Below are 22,081 nucleotides of genomic sequence, written 5' to 3'. Positions count from 1 at the left end.
ATTTAGTAACGGTAACGGAGTTACTGAATTTAAAAAGTACTAGTTACCGCTAAAAGTAGCTTTGTAACGCATTAGTCCCAACACTGCTTGTCAATATACACACAATAACGACAAAATAGTTAGTAACAAGCAGTTAGATGGTAGAAAAACCACTAAAGATGATAAATTCATATAAAGAAACATCCATTCAGATTCAGACAACTTTATTGATCCCGCGTGGGACAATTCATATTTGTAGCTTCACGAGTAACAAAAACAACAAACAACAAAAACAAAACATCTCAATGACAGCACGGCAACCAGGGGTGTAGCTCCAGATTCTGGGCCTCATGAAAGTATGTATTTGTAGGCCCCCAGTTAATGCGCGCGCGTGTAAGCGCGCAAGCGAATATTTTTTTTGCCATTTTTTTATTGATGAAAACGCATAATATAGTTTTTACCTATACATTCGGATCAGCAGTTCAGCACCTGCACTGTTGGTGGGTACGCCTAGTAAAGGATGTCGCATTGCGTTCATCTTCAATGAATGGACCAATGCAATAGTCTACCAAAGCCCCCCCTCTCTCTCTATATATCTCACACACACACACACACACACACACACACACACACACACACACACACACACACACACACACACACACACACACACACTTCAGAAACAAACATAGTATCAATGAGAGCATCAATAATACACCTGAGTGATGTCTAGTAAAAAAAAAAAGAAAAAGAAAACAATTTTTTTGGGCCCCCCCCCCCCCAGTGCTGGGCCCTTGGAATCATCCTAAGCTACCCCCCCCCCCCCCCCCCCAGCTACGCCCCTGACGGCAACAACAACATTCCATGCAATACACAATCCAATAAAAGTAAAAACAGACAACTAAGTGTAAAAGGCTACTTAAAGTGACAACCGTCTTTAATAGAATACAAATGAAGACAATACATGGAACATTACTCTAAAATAAAAACTTATTCTTGTGAAAGTAAAAAACATGTCCTACTAGCAATGTTGACAATATGTGTGACATTAGTTCAATACATCACTATTGTCCACATAAAAATATAAAAGTCATTACCAGAAGCAGTTTCCCCTCCAGTGTGTACACTAGGGCTGTCTTAAATACTTCGAAGCTTCGTTCGATGGGCATGGGATTCGAATATGAACATTTTATTTGATTATTAAAAAAAATATATATATATGATTTATATTTTTTTTACAAAATCAACTCTGCCTCTCTTTGTTAACTACAACAAGCAATGCTGTTTGTTATTTAAGATGAGGTCGGACTCGGCACTGACAGATTTGTGTTCATTGTGCTGCTTTTATAAAGCCTCCAATGACGGCTTACAATATTTCATGAAAGCAAAGTGTTTTGTTTGTCTAAGATTTAAAAAGGTTTAAACTTTACAGCACTGACAAAGTTGAACAAAGTGCTGTACAAGTCCCACAACATAAAAAATAAATAAAAATAAAATATTTCTAAAAAGAAAATTTTTTATCTCGAAGCTTCGAATTAAAATCGAATCTCGGCCCCGAAGCTTCGAATTCCAAAAAAATATTCGAAGGTCAGCCCTAGTGTACACACCACGTTTGTTAACTAGCTTGGCTTTTGGATGGTCACCCCATACTGAGGTCAGAAAGTTCCTATGATCCCAGTATTTAAAACACTAGAACAATGTGTGTTCACTCTTATACCAATGACATATTGTCCCAGGAACATCCACACTGTCTGTCTCACTCCTCAGAGCGACAGAAACACAACTGTTGTTGTCAATGACAACTGTGTCTATGCTAGTACTGCTTCTCTCTCACAGAGGCTTCTGTGCAGGTCAAAAGCTCTTGGTAGTAGTTTTTCATTTCAAAAGAAAGGTCAAATATTATTCTTATGATTGTTGGACCGATATAGCTGTAATGATGTACTGAAACATTTTTAACACTGGGCCACACATACATTAGGAGTAGGGCTGTCATGATTCGACGAGTAAATGTAGTCAATTTGCATATTCATGTTCGACGTGTGGTATTGTTAATTGTATGTGCCTTTTGCGGTGGAAATGGCAGACGCTCAAAGTCATAACATGCGCAACGTGTGTTATGGAAAATATTAAAGGACAAAAGATGAGCCGTTGTATAAATCATTCTGAGTCGTTATTAAAAATAGAAAAACATAGTTTAATCTGGGTTGAACATGATTTGTGGAACTCCCTCTGGTGTTGTGGTCGTGGTATTCACTGACCTTTGGGAAGTATTTTGACATGTACATGGGTACCTTAGTCGTGTAGTGTATCTTGTAGACCAGGCCCATTGCAAGTTGCTGTACTCTGCCATCCTAGATTGTCAAAGTGGGCAGGGGTGAGGTGGGTTCTAGGAGTAAGGTCAAGCAGTAGTCTGACCAGTTTGTTTTGTTTGTAATCTTGTTTTTAGTGCCTTTGAGGTGCTTTGGTACCATGAGGTGCAAGCATAGTCATAGTACCCTTGAATGAGTGCTCCTGCCAGAGTCTTCAGGATATTCTTGTTTACCAGAGAGGAGATCCGGTACAATAATCTTGTTCGTTGGTTGACCTTTTTGATTACATTGGATGCCATTTTGTCACAGGAAAGATTTGCCTCTAGGATGGAACCCAGGTATTTAATTTCATCTTTCCTTGTGACAATATTGTCACCCTGATAGTTGATGATAATAAATATTTCACTTCATTAGCAAAAATAGTGTAACATCAGTAAGTCTATAAGCTATTCTCCCTCTCGTGTGTGTGCATACATTTACTATATGCTACTCTTTTTCACATTGATTATGCTAATTAGCTTTAACAATCCTGATTCCTGAGCCTATTTTATTCAAAAGGAAGATATTGATTTAAATATGTATAATTATAGCCTATTTATAAAAAATCTCCTGTGCTGGCACAAGCACTACCATAGCACACAATACATATAATAATTCATGGAAATATACTAAAAAGCTATTTATGGCCGGTAATAATCTCTCTGGTTGATAGTTCTTTTTTATTTTATCTAAAGCTAAAAAGGATGAGGATACTCATTAAACATTTTGAAATATTCAATTGGAATAGATTTTTCTGGTAAATTAATGGTTTAATGATTAATCAACTAATCGATAAAATAATCAACTGATTAATCAATAACAAAAGTAGTTAGTGACAGCCCTAATTATGAGTGGAACTCTTCTAAGACTACAGCTGTAGGGGTTCTTGTATTAAGCCCCAGACCCTCTGATTAGTTCAACAAACCCATAAACCGGTGGTTTGGCTGCTTAGCCTTCAGACCCCCATTAATATCATGAATCTGTCAAACACAGAGTATCTGATGCTCGCTCTGTCCTCCTTGGCAAGGTTGCTAGGCTTGGTGAGGGTTGCAGAGTCTATATTTTATTTAGCAAACAAACAATGATAATCATTTCATAGTCACGTCATAGTCACTGATGAGTTTATCCAGTGCATTTGAAATACGACACTTGACAGATGTTGTTAATCCTAAATAACCGAATGTCTGCTGGCAGGATACCTCCTTTTTTGAGTAATAAATTACAAAATTCCGTCCCTTTCACTCTCGCTTAGAGCAAAAATAGACATCTTTACACATATACCATGATAGACAACAGTTGATACTTTTGTTTGAGGATTTAAAAAAGCCTGGAAATACTGAATGCAGTATTTGTCATCTTTCTCCAGAAGAACAATAATAAACCTCTATGGTTTAAAAATCATCACAAAAAGTGGGCGGAGAGCCAAGCACAGCTCACAGTTAAACGTTTTAATAAAGAGAAGAAATGGTCCTTTTTAAAAATTGGTTTTAATTCGAAAAAGAAGAATACAGAGTGTGAAGAAGATAGTCATACAAAAGAATGCACAATTATTCCAACAAGTCTACAGGTATAGTTAAAGGGTTTCAAGGCAAAAAGGAGCGACCAAAAAAGACGTTTCTGTACTCGAGAACAGGGTTCTTATAGTTCTGCGTTAGTCATATCTTGATAAAAAGAAACACCTCTTTTTCATAATACAGTATATTTGTCAGCACCAATCAGCGTGCAGTGTTGGGATTACATACCCAGCCCCCGGTAGAAGTACTTTTATACTATAAGTACTTTACTTTCTAAACACAGGGGGAGGGCCGTGTGCACCCCCTACTCTGTGTGGGAGCACACACTGGGCCCACACGTTATACTTGGTTCAGGTATTGTTAGTTATAATCCTTTATAAAGTCAATCTCCTTTACTGTTAGCAATTCCATAAAACATCGTTCTTAAACATCATCCATGGTGTTATTTTTTTTAAACACATGTACAGCGTGGTTAGTCTGTATACAAAATGACCTTGGCTTCCTCTCTCGCTACAAGGAGGGAGGATGAGGATGAAAATGCATCAGTGAGGAAGAGTTCTCCTCACCCTGAGAGGAATGCAGTACAGCAGGACATTCGACAGAGCATATATAGAGCAGTGGCAATCAATGGCCACAAAGTCTTTAAATGACACAAGTTATAAATGTCAATAGCTGGTTTTCTTACTTCAATTATATATAAGAAAAAAAACCTTTTAGCCAGACGCTGGGTATTCTTTTAACATCCTTTACTTAGCTGGAGAATGTAAGTTGACCCTTGAGGAGGAGGAAAAGACATCCTTATCAATCACTGTCTTTAGTGCATTCCGCACTTAAAAACAGAGACACACTTGTTTTGTAATCAAGTTTAAAATACACACTAGATTAAACAGATATAGGTATACATTTGCAGGACCAGAATACATCTGTAAGGTCTTTAATACAGTCATCCCCATTATTCATGCATTCTAATGTAATCTTCTCTGCCTCTCTTCTTGGAGTCTTGGCTGGTCGTCCTGGCGGGTGTGTTGATCATCCCTGGATGGCAGATATCCAGGGTAGTACATCGGGCCACTGGGGTATGGCCTCATCTCGTATTCCTGTTGTCGCTCGACATGCTGGGAGGCAGGGGGAGGGGGAGGGGGGCGTGGAGCCATAGGGATAGCTGTAGGGGGCCTGATGACCAGGGGGGGAAGAAGAGTGGGAGCCACGTGAAGTGTAGTCACTTTGATGAAAGGCCTGCTGGGGTGGGTGGTGGCGATGCGTTGGACGAAACCTCTCGTTGAAACTCCCTCTGGGTTTTCCCCACTCCCGGTTCTGCTGGTAGGGCCTTGACGTCCGAGAGGTCACCACTCTTTGGTCACGCTGTCTGTGACCTTTGACAGTTCTCTCCTCTAAGAATGTGCAGGTGAATTGACAGGTTTGACATTTCCCTGAATCTTCTCTCCCAAGTGTATTTTCTCATGTTTTCTGAAATATGCTAATGTCCTGAATCTCTTATCACACAAACCACAATGATGTGGCTTCTCTCCTGTGTGAATTCTCTGGTGTGATTTCAGACTACCCAGTTGCCTAAAGCTCTTCCTACACTGGTCACAGGAGTAGGGCTTTTCTCCTGTGTGAATTCTCTGGTGTGTTTTCAGACTATACAAATGATTAAAGCTCTTCTCACACTGGTCACAAAAGTAGGGCTTCCATTCTGTGTGAATTCTCTGGTGTGTTTGCAGATTACCCAGTTGACTAAAGCTCTTCTCACACTGGTCACAGGAGTAGGGCTTTTCTCCTGTGTGAATTCTCTGGTGTAATTTCAGACTACCCAGTTGACTGAAACTCTTCTCACACTGGTCACAAAAGTAGGGCTTCCATTCTGTGTGAATTCTCTGGTGTGTTTGCAGATTACTCAGTTGACTAAAGCTCTTCTCACACTGGTCACAGGAGTAGGGCTTTTCTCCTGTGTGAATTCTCTGGTGTGATTTCAGATTAAGCAGTTGACTGAAGCTCTTTCCACACTGGTCACAGGAGTAGGGCTTCTCTCCTGTGTGAATTCTCTGGTGTGATTTCAGATTAAGCAGTTGACTGAAGCTCTTCTCACACTGGTCACAGGAGTAGGGCTTCTCTCCTGTGTGAATGCGTTGGTGTTTATTGAGATTGCCCTTTGAACTGAAGCTTTTTCCACACTGGTCACAGGAGTAGGGCTTCTTTCCCGTGTGAATGCGTTGGTGTTTATTGAGATTGCCCTTTGAACTGAAGCTTTTCCCACACTGGTCACAGCAGAGACCTTTTCTTCCATCCAAGCTGCTTGGTTTCTTCCCAGGCCTGACAGGACAGCTCTCTGGATGGAGAAGAGTGTCAAGAGGAAGGAGAGATGGTGATTTTATTCAGCTTTAATTTCCATGTAAGATGTTTATAATGGTACGTAGCTGGGTTTTATAGTTTAACCTCTTAACCCAGACGGGTCCGATACAGGTCCCAAAATGACATAACGTCAAAAATCAATCTCTAGACTGTATGACATAATGTTGCGTTTTTAGTTTTTTGTACACTTGATCTCAAGAAGGAAGGTGCTGAATGAGCACCTGGATTTTTGACGTCTGGTCAATGTTAGCATGGTCTTATTCACCTTCAAAGTGAATTAAATTTCTTTATAAAATAATGTATATTCTCCTTTGGTTCATTACAATTTACTCAAGCATAGTAACAGACACAATATTTCTGACACTAGGAATACATTCCCTGAGGTCCATAGATGTCCCTTGATACCAATAACATGCAAATGGTCCTTGTAGAAGTAGAGCAATCTTCCTTTTAGGCAAATTTAGAGTCTGGCTTAACCTCTTCCACCCGGAGCCTATTTTTCTGAAAATCCGCCTAAACAGGAAAAGTAAATGGAATATTGCTCCACTTCTACATTTTCATATTCTTGGTATCTACGGACATCTATGGACCTCAGTGAATGTATTCCCAGTGTCAGAAATAGTGTGTCTATTACTAGCCTTGCTTAAATTGTGATGAAACAAAGAAGAATATGAATTATGATTTTTCTTTCCATCTTTGACAGTGAATAACACCATGCTAATAATGACCAAACATTAAAAACTGCCACTGATCTCGTTCAGTACCTTCTAAGGAAATGAATAAAGGGAAGATGATTAAACAGAAGGTTCTGTGGATACAGTACTGAATTCTCCCATCCGGACCAATGCAATTTGAAATATTATTATAGACTATAGAATAGCAGGCTTATAAATTACCTTATTATAGCCAATTCGCACATTTATATATCAGGGATGTGATTGCGCCTTAACACTTTCCGTGCCAGCAGTGCCGTGCCTAGGTACCCTGTTGCGTGCCAGCGCTCTATTCAATGACGGAGCGATCATATTTGTGAACGCATAAACTACATCTTAAAGGGGAACTATTTAACTATTTGGGCACTTTTACACAATTCCTGTGCGTCTATGGAACACCTCTGTAATATTTTTATTCATTGTTTTGTATTTCTAATCAAGTCCTCAAAAACAGCATTTTTCTACCTTAAGATCTTAAGCCGTTTTGAGCCTGGGCTGCAACCACTGTGTGCAGCTCATCTTGTACCTCGCCATTATCATGCAGCTGTGTCTTTCTGACATCACAAATCATCACATTTTCAGATGACTCAGTTCAGTGAGGGTGAATATTGTGAGAGGAGAATTGGAAGAATGCGCCAATATGAGAATTAGAGACATAGATCATATTAATATAAGTTCACATAGCTAGGAAACAATGCTAAAAACTCAAAAAGGCCATTTATAAGATAGTTCCCCTTTAAATTATGTGTCTAATACGCCCGTCGCAGTCAACATTGTCGAAACGGATTTCCTTTATTTTTATCGGTTCATTTCTGTTTTATACAATTTTGAAAAATGCTGGTTTTTTTAAAGTAAAAAAAAAAAAAAAAAAAAAAAAAAAATTCCACATTAATCGCCCTTTACTGGAATACACAAAACACGGTCATTTTTCGGTCTATTTATGAATAGTTTTCAAATAAACGCTAGATTATCGATAGTATGTATACTTATGCACGCTATAAAAGCGGGCTGAAAAATCGATTATCTTATTTCCTGATCGCGCACACACACAGATATATCTGTGAAAATAGCTCCGATTATCCCAAGACTGGTAAAATAGATTCCTTACCTCAGATCAGATGTTCTCCAAAAAGATTATTCCAATTCCTGATCGCCATTCCAAATATCAATCGCGTTTATTGATCCAACGCTGGGTGGTCGAAACACATATTCTCCGCTGTTCTGATTAGGGGTGGGAATAATCAGTTTCATCACGATACGATATCGATTCTTTGGACAACGATACGATATTTGCCGATATCACAAAGTCTGCCACGATACGATACGATTCAATTCAGGTGCCTGCGATCGATGAGGCGATATTATGTGCCCATTTAACACAATCAGTCACATTTAGATCAACTAAAAAAAGGCTACGGAAATATCAATTGATGTATTTATTTTTGAGCTCTTCCAGACATTTAAATGAAAAACAATCTATTGTTTTTAATACAAATAGACCTCCTGTTCACTTTTGTTTTTATATATTGAGTAGGGATGTCCGATATTATCGGCCGACCGATATTATCGGCCGATATCGGCAGTAAAATGTGATATCGGAAAATATCGGTATCGGTTTAAAAAAAGAAAAAAACAATAACAATATTTGTTATATATATATCCAGTGAAATTATTAGTTACCTGAAATTATTCCGTTTTTTGGGGTGGGAAACCCTGCATATATCGGTATCGGTTGATATCGGTTGATATCGGTATCGGAAATTAAGAGTTGGACAATATCGGAATAGGTAAAAAAGCCAATATCGAGCATCCCTAATATTGAGCTTTAACACACACACAGACACACACAGACACACACACACAGTCCCCCACAGCCCCCACCCCTCCTCCTTCCAAGTCCCCTCTTCACTCTCCTGTTCCCTCTCACGGTTAGCTGCTTAGCTTTTAAGCAGCCAACGAAACGTTCATTTAGATATTTAACGCGACGTTGGCATAAAGGAATGGCGACGATGCAACGCCTGTTATATGCATTTGACCCGTTGCGGGGAAAAAACTGCACAGACTTATATCGGCTCGCAAAATAGACGCTCTGTAGTGCTTTACAGCAGACGCAAACACTGCTGTAATGTCTACACGGAGTTTCACAATACTGGGCGCCGGCGGATATGACTCGCGGGGATTTTCAAAATAAGAGTATCGCAATATGAATCGATCTTTTTACGTTGCGTCGATCCTATTTGATTATTGATAATAGATCGATATATCGATCTGGATCGATGTATTGTCCCACCCCTAGTTCTGATGGTGGGCGATGATGACTGCAGTAGGCTCGGATTACATACCTGACAAGTAAAATTTGGAAGCCAGACTTTTTTTTCTCCATGCGTTTTTATTGACTCCATTCCAATGAGTGCAATACCATCCAGAGAGACGATAGGGGCGGTATTTTCCCTGTTCGAGCTCAAAGCCAGTCCCAGTGGTAACGTGAGGCTAGATTGATGAAATATGAATGGAAATCGCTAATAAGAAAAATAACGACTTCTCGTCGCTTGGCACTCAACGGTTGGCATGAAATAACGAGAATTCTCGTCGTTGACACTCAGTGTTAAGAAAAAAACCTGAACATTTTCAAAACCAATCTTCTTTCTTGGGACCAAGTAAAGTTTCGTCGATATTCCAAGCGTTTTTTTATTAGCGATTTGAATTCATATTTCATCAATCGAGCCTCACGCTAGTGCTCCAAGCACTCTGAGCTCCATTGGGAAAATACCGCGCCCTATCGTCTATCCCTGTGTAACTGCACCCCATTGTATTAGACTGGTGGGGGGGGGGGGGCAGCTTCCTCATTCTACTTTTCCGGCGAGGCATCTGAATAATACCGAAGTGATTGCGAGACGGAAAACAATGTGGAATATATATTTACAGTACCCAATAATCAATCAATAAACGCAATCAATATTTGGAATGGCGATCAGGAATTGGAATAATCGTTTTGGATGTGAGGTAAGGAATCTATTTGACCAGTATTAGGGTAATCGGAGCTGTTTTCACAGATATCAGCGTGTCCAGTATGTGTGCGATCAGGAAATGAGAATATATTTCTCAGCCCGCTTCTATAGCGTGCATAAGTACACATATACTATAGATTCTTGAAGACACTCTGATGTCACGAGACCGCCGCCATCTTGGTATGAGGGTAACAAACTGATTTCTACCATCAAATGCATGCGTTGAGCTCCGTTTTTATTACATGTTTTATCACATTCTTGTTCATTTCATAACATTTTCATACGATTTGTTTTGAAAATATTGAGGCCAACATGGCATTTCACTATTTCGAAAGCCTTTCTGGTGATTCTAAGGCGAGATATGAGTCAAAGAAGCTCGCCCTGATTGACTTGACATCATGTCCATACAAAACACCTGTGCTCGAATACACAAATTGAAGCTGCTGTGTTACGTTTTGTACTAATAACAAACACAGAAATCCAAATCGCAAGTTTTATATAATACCAGCTGATGCATCACGGAGGAAAAAGTGGCTGGCGGCTAACGTTCGGCTAACTCCCTCTGGTGTTGTGGTCGTGGTAGCTACATGCTAAGCTAACGTTAATTACATCATATCGAACCGATAGGAGCTTATCTTATCTAATCTTACATGGTGGTACCACGTGTGCCACTACCAGATCAAACATCAACGTAAGATTAGATAAGATAAGCTCCTATCGGTTCGATATGATATAATTAACGTTAGCTCAGCATGTAGCTATTTCTCTAGGTTAACGTAGCTAACGTTAGCTGCCAGCCACTTTTTCCTCCGTGATGGTATAAAACTTGCGATTTGGATTTCTGTTTTTGTCATTAGTAAAACGCGTAACACAGCAGCTCTTTGGCATTGTGAAGGACTGAAGAAAATTCCGCTTGATTGTCTTTAATTTTCCGCTTTAACGATCCGTTTCTCCACTAAATGAAGCGTACACAATGTACCAGGCAGGACAGTTTCCCCCCACGCTGCAGTTGCGTAGCAACAACAGACAGGAAGTTGACTTCGAGAACAATCTAGCGTTTATTTGAAAGCCGAAAAATTACAATGTTTTTTGTGTATTCCAGAATATTCCAGTATGCCGTTTGACGGAATCTTTCTATTTTCCTGAAACTTTCAAGAAAACGGCGGCTTTTCGAAATGCTATAAAACGGAAATGAACCGATTAAAAAACAATCCGTTTCGACAATGTTGACTGCAAACAAGTCATTGATAAGTGACGGGCAGATTAGACACATAGCCATAATTTAAGCCATAATTGAATCCATAGATTATGCGTTCACAATGCTATCATTGAAGTGGGTGCTGGCATCCAACCACGTTTTACCATGTTAACAAGTGGCATTGAAAGTGTTAACCTGTTCCACCATGGAATATTTTCTGAAAATCCGCCTAAAATATATACCTAGGTAAATGGAATATTGCTCCACTTCTACAAGGCCATTTGCATATTCTTGGTATCTAGGGACATCTATGGACCTCAGGGAATGTATTCACAGTGTCAGAAATATTGTGTCTAGTACTAGGCTTGCTTAAATTGTGATGAAACAAAGGAGAATATGAATTATGATTTCTCTTTGCATCTTTGACAGTGAACACCATGCTAATAATGACCAAACATTAAAAACTGCCACTGATCTCGTTCAGTACCTTCTTGAGATAATGTGTAGAAAAAAATCGAAGGAAATTAATAAAGGGAAGATGATTAAACAGAAGGTTCTGTAGGTACAGTACTGAATTCTCCCATCCGGACCAATGCAATTTGAAATATTATTATAGAATATAGAATAGGAAGGTGGTCAGGTGGCGTAGCGGAGATTGCGCTCGTCACCAATGAGGTGCAGGTCACAGCTTATTTCGCAGGAGACATTTGTTTTTTTAATTTCATACTATTCACATTTTCAGTTGACTGATATGTTACTTCCGGTTCCAGAACCGGTTCCTAATTAGAACCGGTTTTCGGTGCCGAACCCTATGTGTGACTGCGTCTGGGCTTGGCTTCTTTCTAAAAAGCCGGTGCCGCGGCTCAATATTGACCATGACACCCCCCCCCCCCTCCCAATGTTTTATTGCTTTTCTGCATGATTCACGTGAGTCACTAATTTAGGTCAGAAAAACCGGAATTCCGTTTTAAACGGGAGAAATCACATCCCTGATATATACATATATTATCTTTCAAATGCCAGAGTTTAATTTGGATTTAGTATCACCAGGCATGCATAAGAACAGATAATGAAATCTACTGTAAATACAGTAGCTTTTTTATTTTGATTAGGGTGCAACCATTTTGAAACTAATTTCAGATCTAATTGTTGCTACATGCTAACAATAGGGAAGATAAACTAACTACGTTTCAATATTTGTCATAAACGTTACCTTTTGTGGTAGAATTATCCCGAATAATAGCAGTTATTGAAATAATTCATAAAGTACTATGAACCTTGAACCCAATCGAATTTTCCAGGAAGTGTAGTTTTGACAAATTTCAATGCAGAACCAGACCTGTGGAAGTCCGCTACAAAATGGCAGCAAAAAAAACTACAATTCCCATTCCCCCGGTTTTACAAAACGGTCGCCTCTCGCGAAATAACATTGACATTCCAAAGAGGAAAATCTATCTATATAACACTTTAACCTATTCCTAAAGTAACGTATTGATGATAATATACATTCTAAATGCTGTTGTGATGTTTATACTTGAATACGTTTGAAATTAAAATAGCTAGTTTTATAGAACAGTCTGGAAATATACATTTATGACCATTATGTCATTTGCGGTCCGCTGACGGACCGCACAGGCGGAAGAGGTTAAGAGGTTAAAGTCAACACTTATAAAGTCATAATGTTTACAGATTAAAGTCAACATTTCCCTACTTGTTTCCATGCAGCCCAAACAGCTCTTCTCTTGGTCCAGCTGTGATGGTTTCATGCAGTCCACCAAACAGACAGACAGATCTCTCAAACCAAGGTGTGAGCAGCTATGAAGGGTGGTCATATTCAGACCAATCTTGGGGGAAAGTAAGAAAAGAAATATCAGTACATTTTACATTCATCCTAACAAACAAAGGTCTAACTTTTCAGTTGAAATTCATCAGGAACACAGAAAGCCAAGCAAGAACCATCAGTCCTTAACCAGCTATACAGGTAGCTCTCTTTTCTTAGGCTAACAAATTGGAAAAGAAGGAAAATCCTGACAGGAAGATTTTCATAAGAACAGAAAAACACATGGGTGTATATATAGACCAGGGGTCTCAAACTCAATTTAACTGGGGGCCACTGGAGGTAGAGTCTGGGTGAGGCTGAGCCGCATCAAATATTCCACACAAAAAGGGTTTCAAGTATTTTAAATTTTTTTATGGAAATGTATGGTTGAAACATGCAAACGTTCAAACGCACACACACTAATAAGCATTGGAGGCTTTTAACCAGGGCCAGACTGGGGAAATCATTCAGGCCAGGAAATATAGCCCTAGTCAGGCCACTTTTTAAGCAGGGGTCCCCCACCAGGAGATTTTGTGTTACTGCATTCTGGTGCACGAATTGTTTTATTTGTACCCTTTAAATGCCAGTGTTTGTGATGACATGACTAAAAAAAGAAAAGAAAAATCTCTTTTTGGGATTTTTATTTTTTGAAATCATCTGGGGGGCTGCAAAATATCATCCAGCGGGCCGCAATTGGCCCACGAGTTTGAGACCCCTGATATAGACAGAATGGCCTGACAGGACAGCTATCTGGAGGGAGATAGTGATGGAGAAGAGTGTCAGTGGAAGGAGAGAATGAGAATTGGTGATTTAGTTTCTATGTAAGAGGGTTACAGATTTAACTATGGTATTATAATAGGAGATTCTGGCCTTTCAAATGATGCCTCACTTGGCCCTATAAACCCATTTCTACTAGGGATGCCCCGATCTTTATCGGCCGATAATCAGTATAAATATGCGATCTGTGAATTCCAATAATGAGTCATATTCGCAGATCGCGGAAACCGATCAAGCGGAGATCTCACTCGCTGTCTGTCTCAGACACACAGGACTTGCAAACTGCCGCTGCTACTCCTCCCTTGCCCCGCCCGCACCCGTGTACAGTTTGTAAACACAGAGGACTGAGAGGAGGCTCTGCTCGAGTCTATAGTGCATTCGACGTGAGCTAACGTTAGCTACCTAGCTATCGTTACTGTTTAAACAAAATTACCCAGTTAACTATTCACTTTTAGTAGGCATTGTCTAACCGGTATCTAGCCGGCTAGCTACTGATAGCTCCTGATATCAACAAATGCTCCAGCAAGTCTAATAGTGCATGTTGATACCTCCGTTAGCTCACGTTAGCTAGCTCACATTAGTTCACTGTTCAAAACGAAATGTCTCATTGAACTAAATAGTTCACGGAGGCGTCGTCTTAACGTTATCTAGCGGGCTAGCAGTAGCTACAGAAAGCTCCTGATATCAATGTCTTATAACATTGATTCGATGCGTATTCGAGCTGAGGGCTTGCTGAATGTGATTTATACCAATACTAGGGTCCAGCTGCAGCGCCGGAGGGTCCAGCTGTAGCGCCGGAGAATCCTGGCCGTAGCTGGAGGCTACTAGTACACACATGGAGTTGTTTGCAGATAGCGAGCATTTTGACTTGTTGCGTGGTGGCGATGTCTCGCAGATAATACAAGTACAAGTCTAATTATATAATATATATTTTATAAAAAATAAAATAAAAAATTTATATAAAATATTTTTTAATCAAAAATTATCGGTATCGGATCGGTATCGGCCGATATGGCTCACGACGATCGGTATCGGTGGCAAAAAATGTGATCGGGGCATCCCTAATTTCTACATATTGCATGTGTCCGGATGGCAAAATTCTGTACTGCATCTAGAAAAGCCCCTGTAAATGATCTGCCCATTGTTCATTTGTTTAGATATTGACTATACTTGATCTTAAGAAGTAGCTGAATGGGCTCAGTGTAGGGCTGGGCGATATGGCCTAAATATGATATCACGATATTTTCTGCCCTTTCGGCGATACACGATACGCATCACGCAGGGCTCCAGACTAACTTTTTTCACCACCGTCCCAGAACCGTCCCGAAATACAGTTTTAACCGTCCCAAAGTGAATGTAAACCATCCCAATTTTTTTTTATATATATAATATATCAACGTCAATTTGATCATATGGGGACATATTTTGTGCTGATAATGGCACAGAGGGTGAGACCAACTGTGTACCGTACCTTTTGATTATTGTAAGCACACAGATAATAAGCAGCTATAACTAGAACGTGTCGATAATATACAGTTCCAATAATAATAATAATAGATCAAATTTATATAGCGCCTTTTATAGAACCCAAGGTCGCTTCACAATCAGGACAAAAAAATAGGGCTAGGGAAATAGGGGGGAAAAAGGGGATGAGGGAAGGTTGGGGATAATGGATAATGGACCTAATCTAATCTAAACTAACTGATGGGGAAAAGCCTTGGTCAAAAGGTGTGTTTTTAGAGCAGTTTTGAAGGTGTCCAGGGTTGGGGCGTTGCGGATAACATTACACTTCTGTTATTTAAATGTGTCCTTACGTTAGAGTCAGGGGTTGTATTGTTGGATGCAGTTCCCTGTTGGTCAGTGTGTGTCTGTTCTCCATCTTCTTCTGCTGTGTTTATCCTCTTCAAATAGCGCAGCATATTTGCGGTGCTCTCTTCACTGAGAGGATGCCAGTATAGCGTTTATTTTTATAACATTCTGATATTTTCACGGTTCTTGTATAGTGGTCTCGTGCGACTGTCAACTAGGGCTGACCTTCGAAGCTTTTTTTGGCAATCGAAGCTTCGGGGCCGAGCTTCAATTTTAATTCGAAGCTTCGGAAGAAAAAAAAAAAAAAAAAAAAAATTATTTTATTTTTTTATCTTATGTTGTGGGACTTGTACAGCACTTTCGTAAACTTTGTTTTTAAATGTGCTCTATAAATAAAGTGGGTTGGATTAATTAATTAAGTAGCCCCTTTCGTGACAATGACGCATCCAACAAGGTTTCACTCGGCTGTGTGATTTAATTCAAGGTGGATCGCTGTTGTCGTTTGAACAACTTCAGATTTCATGGGAACTACCAATCCCCCAAATCAAGAATGTTTAAGATGAATTAAGTAAGATTTTGATTATTTGAAATATGGCCTGTGTAGACTAAACTATGCACAGAATTATGTCAGTCTACAAGGTCCGGATTCTACATGGTCCGGCAATGTAGACCTTGTAGACTCCACTACAGACCAATTATCAGTGAATGTTCATGCATTTTTAAGAAGGGCAACTTCCACAAAAAAACAAAGAACTCACCAAAACATCTCAGTAGCACCTTATCCAGGGCTGTACGTTAACTTTTTTTGCACATAGCACTGGTGCTACAGAGGTTGATAGTTTTGTAGCACAGGCCAAAATCTTGTAGCACAAGTATAAAACGTGTTATATTTGTAACAGTTACAAATGTGCCTATTGTATTTGTGTTATTTAGTTGCAGTGCCATGTTTGGCTGTCATTTTATGCTGACAAGTTGACGTCACACAGCCAGACACGTTACGTGTAAGGAATTATGGGATTTGGTGTTGGGTGTATGGACTCTACTAGGGGTGGGAATCACCAGTTTCATCACGATACGATACGATATAGATTCTTTGGACAACAATACGATATTTGCTGATATATGCCACGATATGATACGATGCAGGTGCCTGCAATCGATATGAGACGATATCATAACATAAGCCCATTTAACACAATCAGTAACATTAGATCAACTCAAAAAAGGCAACGGAAATATCATTTGACATTTTTATTTTTGACCTCTTCCAGACTTTTAAAGGAAAAACAATCTATTGTTTTTAATACACATAGACCTCCTGTTCACTGTAAAGTGCCACGTTTTGATATATTGAGCTTTAAACTTTAAGTTAAATGTTTTGGAACTCACAACACGCAACCGTTTTATGTTGCATGATCATGAATACATTTATTTTGTATTGTATTTTTTATGTTTAAATATCAACATTATCTGTCCACCCTCAGTACATTTACTATCAATATAATATACTCGTCTGACTTCATGTGATCTTTCCAAACGCACACACACACACAGAAGGGAGAATGTCTGCCCCCGCCTCCTCCTCACTCTGCCCGTCCGTCTGCTGTTCTCTCTATATGGCTATGAACAGCTTGTTGTAAGCTCATGCTAACGTAACGTTCATTTCGGACTTTATGACGCGAGGATTGCAAAGCATGTTATATGCATTTGACCCGTTGCCGAATAAAACAGCAGGGATTTGTTTTGGGTCGCGACAACACTATCTACTAGCTCCGTTTCAATGTCCGCGTTCCAAACGCTGCTGAGACGAGCTGCTGCTGCTGAGACGAGTCCTGCTGTGTTGTAATCTGAGCCGAGCGTATAGGAATCACTGCTCGCAACTCGCGGGGATATTGTTCGCTAGGGATTATGGGATTTGATATATGGAGTCTTACGCAGAAGGGACATTGTATTTAATCGCACAAGACTACAAGTACCAAGTGGATAGCGGGCCATCGCACCAGTGCTATTGAAGTCAATCCTTTCATCGCACAGACTGACGTCAGTGTCGCACGTGCGACATATATATCGCACTGTACAGGCCTGCCTTATCTAAATGTTATATTTCATATATGGAGATTCATATTTATTTATGTATTGCATGCATTTCTACATTTTATTTCCTATTTTGTTTATTCATCCCAGTATCTTTCTTTCTTATGTGTGGAATTCTACAAGGCGCGCGCACACACACACACACACTTACATTTAGTCATTTAGCTGACGCTTTTATCCAAAGCGACTTACAAGTTCTGTACGACAAGACAGCAAGAAGGGTACAACTCTATCAGCTGAGTAACAATGTTCATCAAAGTGTTGCGTGTTACAGTGTAGGTTAGTTTATTAGGACAAGTGCATGACAGTAAGGTTAGTCACGGTTAGATTTTTTTTTTTTTTTTTTTTTTTATCATTTCAGATAATGGTTGAAGAAGTGAGTCTTTAGTCGACAGCGAAAGATTGGACGGGATTCGGCTGTCCTAACTGGGCTGGGTAGTTCTCACACACACACAAATCGAAGTAAAAAAAAATTGAAAAAAAAATTTATATATTTTTTTTTAAACTTCGATTTTTTTTTAATGTTCGAAGCTTGTGCGATCGAACGAAGCTTCGAAGTATTTAAGACAGCCCTACTGTCAACTATAATAAATATGGGCTGTTATAAATTGTGTGAATAGTTGTTGTGAGTGCTCGCACTATGTTTCGATATAATCCGTTTTACCATTCATTCATTATAAACACAGACGTAAGGTGTCCACCGCGCGTCCACCGTGTCCACCGTGCTTTTTTTAAAGCTCCGGCCAAAATGCATGGTGACGTGTTGACCAATTTCGGAGGGGGATCCCAATGATATATCAATAAAAATGTACCGTCAGTTCATGTCCAAGGGATTATGTTCACGCACACAGCAAGTATCACCAGTTCCTGGCATTTTTTAACCCCTTTCTTTTTCGATGTCGAGATAAATTTGGGGCTGCTGCAGCGTGACCTGTGGTTTGCTGATCAGAATGGTGGGCGGGAGCTTGATGCTGGATTAGCGTATCGCTGCGTTGGGACGGCGGAGATAGTTGGATTCGGCAAATCACGCAACGTTTAGACTTCAGTGAACCCCACATGATAATGTTGCCGTCTCTCTGTCAACTAAGTCGGCACGAGACACGCACCGTTTGACAGCAATATGTGCGCGCACTGACATTCGGCTAATTGACATTTCCTGTGAAAAAAAGAAAAAATCCTCTTCGTCCCGTTTGTGTCCCGGCAATGATTTCTGTTCGTCCCAAATCAATATTTGATCGTCCCCGGGACGACGGGACATCGTTAGTCTCGAGCCCTGGCATCGCGATGTTTTTCTTTTTTTCCCCAAACAATTCATTATGAGGCTTACCAAGACAGTATTTGAGTTTGCAAGCTAACATTAAAGACAAAATAAAATACCCATGCATTTAGCATTTTTATATTATATATTAGATTTAGATTATTGGATTATTAGATTATATATTGCATATATTTAGCAATGAGATATTAGATGATTTAGATATGAAATATGATGAATTGAAAATGGGGGACCCTGATGTAAACAAGACGAAAGTCTCTCTCTGGTCTGCATCCTCCAGTCCACTGTTGACTGTTGTTGTATTGAGCTGTACTGTATTGTACCCATGCTGCAATCTGTTAATAACGTTTTCATTCATCAGACGGCAAACAGAATCAGTTTGATTGACAGTCGCGTCTGCCAATTACGTCACATCGCTTGCACCCGCCCTGCTGTTCTTAGCACCAATCGGCAAGCGCGTATTCATTTTTTACTTCCGCCATTGGAGAGCTCAATGACAACAACAATGGCAGCGGTAGCTCGCCACGGCCGACGTTTAGCTTTTAGCTCCGCAGAATGACTAAACGACTGGAGGCATAATGATTTTACTGCAACGGATGTTATAATAAAAGCCTTTCCATACATCTGTCTGATTGAAAACTTTATTAACAGACCGCAGAATGGGCACAACTGAGTCAGCACGGGCTGAGATATGAACGACTAATGCTTGCTATATCTAGGTCGACCTCGGACGTTGCCATGTAAATACGCTGATGTTATTGAAAGTGTAACTATATAACGTTAATGCCACAAAACGAATGCCTTTGTTAATCATAAGTAGTAACTTTTGATGCACTAGTGTGTGTGTGGGGCGGCGCTGTTCAAAAGTGTCAACGTGTGGACCAGATTGACGCGACACAAGCCTCTTGGGCAAAACATCACGATATCCACGATACGTTTAAAAAGTGTATCGCTAATGAACTGTAGAGCCATATGAAATCCGCGTTCACGGAATCGCGGACGGAATCGCGGAATTAACCAATAAAAATGGAATCAACTGCAAAACGTGGAATATTGCAGAATTTGGCCTAATCTGGACTGAGATTTCGTTTTTGGGTGGAACGTTTGGTGTACACGCGACCGGGGAGGCAGGGACGCTACAGCGTGTTACACACAACACAGCCGCGGTGCTCAAGCGTCTGGCTGCTTGTGTTAACATCGTCAAGAAGCTAAACTATTCCACAATAAGCCCTCAATTCAGAGCAGAACAGTATCCTAATGACTTTTATGCCTCCGGTGATAAGGTGTTTTGCTAATTCTGTCAACGTTCCGTGGACTGGACCCGCAAAAACACTTGCGACACTATTGTGATTAAATAGCTATAACGTTAGGACGTTTAGCTTCTAGCTAAATCTAGTGCACCCATCCATTTGTTTAATGCAAACGACTGCCCTTTATAAACTAAATACACTTAAATAGCTATGTAACGTTATAGGACTATCTATGGAAATGATAGCTTCTAGAAGTTCTAGCTAAATCTGGTGCACCCATCAATTTGTTTAATGCAAACGATTGTCATTATACACTGCCCTTTATAATCTAAATAAACTTAAATAGCTATGAAACGTTACATTACATAGGACTATAGATGGAAATGATAGCTTCTTGCTAAATCTAGTGCACCCATCCATTTGTTTAATGCAAACTATTGTCATTATACACTGCCCTTTATAATCTAAATAAACTTAAATAGCTATGAAACGTTACAGTACATAGGACTATAGATGGAAATGATAGCTTCTTGCTAAATCTGGTGCACTCATCCATTTGTTTAATGCAAACGTTTGCCATTATACACTGTCCTTTATAAACGAAATAAACTAAACTAAAGGTGCCTAAATTATGCATTACTATATTTCATCACAATATAATAGATATAGCTAGGTTACTGACATTGTCATTGTGATAATGTCAGTAGTAGCTAGCTGTATCTATTGTTTACACTTGAAATATGTATTTTTATTTTGTCACAATATTAATTGAAAAATATTGTGTAAAATTGAACTGTATTTCTGAGTTGAAGCACTTAAAAACATTAAATGGACTGTTATATCTTATTCAATTGTGGACATTTATTCATTCCCACTTATTAGACACTATTTCTGATGGTAAAATGAGCATAAAAGGCAAAATACAGAATTCTGAAATATTAAAACGGAAAAAATGGAATTTGGGAAAAAATAAAATGGAATTTGGAAAATAATAAAACGGATTTCATATGGCTCTATGAACTGTACCCGATATTTATATAATATCGTCATATCGCCCAGCCCTAGTTCAGTGGCATCTTTTAGCTTTTGGTCATTGTCATATTCACAGTCAAAGATGGAAAAAAAACTAATAATTCATATTCTCCTTTGGTTCATTACAATTGACTAGGGCTGTCATGATTCATCGACCATGTCGACTATGAAATTTCATTGACTTGTATGCCTTTTGTGGTGGAAATGGCAGACGTTAAAAGTCATAGCATTCGCAACGTGTAATCCAACTAGTGCGCAATCTAAACCACTATTCGTGATTCTGCCTAGAGCCAGGACTGGACAGTGCGTGTTCGCTTGCATTTGATGTTTCACGTCAACTCCAGCTGGAAGGGAGGGGCCGAGTCCGATACCCCCCCCACCTTCAATTTTAAAAGCTATGACAGCCTGTGACAACTCCTCTTGCGAGTCGCGCTGTTTCTATGTAAACTCTGTGAGCAACGGTTTTAATTAGTGATGCACGATATATCGGCCGCCGATATAATATCGGCCGATATGGCCGTTTTTTTACACATCGGTATCGGTCCGATATCAAGATGGGGTCGATATGGGCCGATATTATTATTATTATTTTTTTATATACATGTTTTGGCCTTAAATCGTTTAAAAATATCAGTCATTTCTGAAAATACGTTACAAAAGTAAAAAAAATAATTGCGTTTTGGAAAATAGCTCTTTATTTGATTATCATAAAAAAGTGTTTTCTATACAGAGATATCGACATCGGTAAATATCGGTATCGGCCAGAACAGCAATATTAATATGGGTTATCGGTATCGGCCACAATTTTCACATCGGTGCATCACTAGTTTTAATAAATGTGTCTAACATGCTTTACATCCTCGCCATTCCATTCATGTATGCCCACGTCGCGGTAAAACCTAAACTAAAGTT

General features: G+C 39.5%; 1 long non-coding RNA gene across 1 annotated transcript in view; it reads right to left on the bottom strand.

The window, feature by feature from the left end:
- Positions 1–6,046: 6,046 nt before the first annotated feature.
- LOC311248476 overlaps positions 6,047–22,081 on the bottom strand; it is a 32,481-nt gene continuing 16,446 nt past the window's right edge. Inside the window, exons 2-3 of the long non-coding RNA XR_014620950.1 lie at positions 12,824–12,956; positions 6,047–6,170 (exon numbers count right to left, since the gene is read on the bottom strand). This is a non-coding gene — a long non-coding RNA (uncharacterized lncRNA). The remainder of the gene's footprint in view (positions 6,171–12,823; positions 12,957–22,081) is intronic.

The sequence above is a fragment of the Notolepis coatsorum genome (assembly GCF_963971535.1).
Source record: "Notolepis coatsorum genome assembly, chromosome: 2".
NCBI lineage: Eukaryota > Metazoa > Chordata > Actinopteri > Aulopiformes > Paralepididae > Notolepis > Notolepis coatsorum.
Note: the sequence above shows the minus strand (reverse complement) of the source record. Positions and strands in the feature narration are given on the sequence as shown.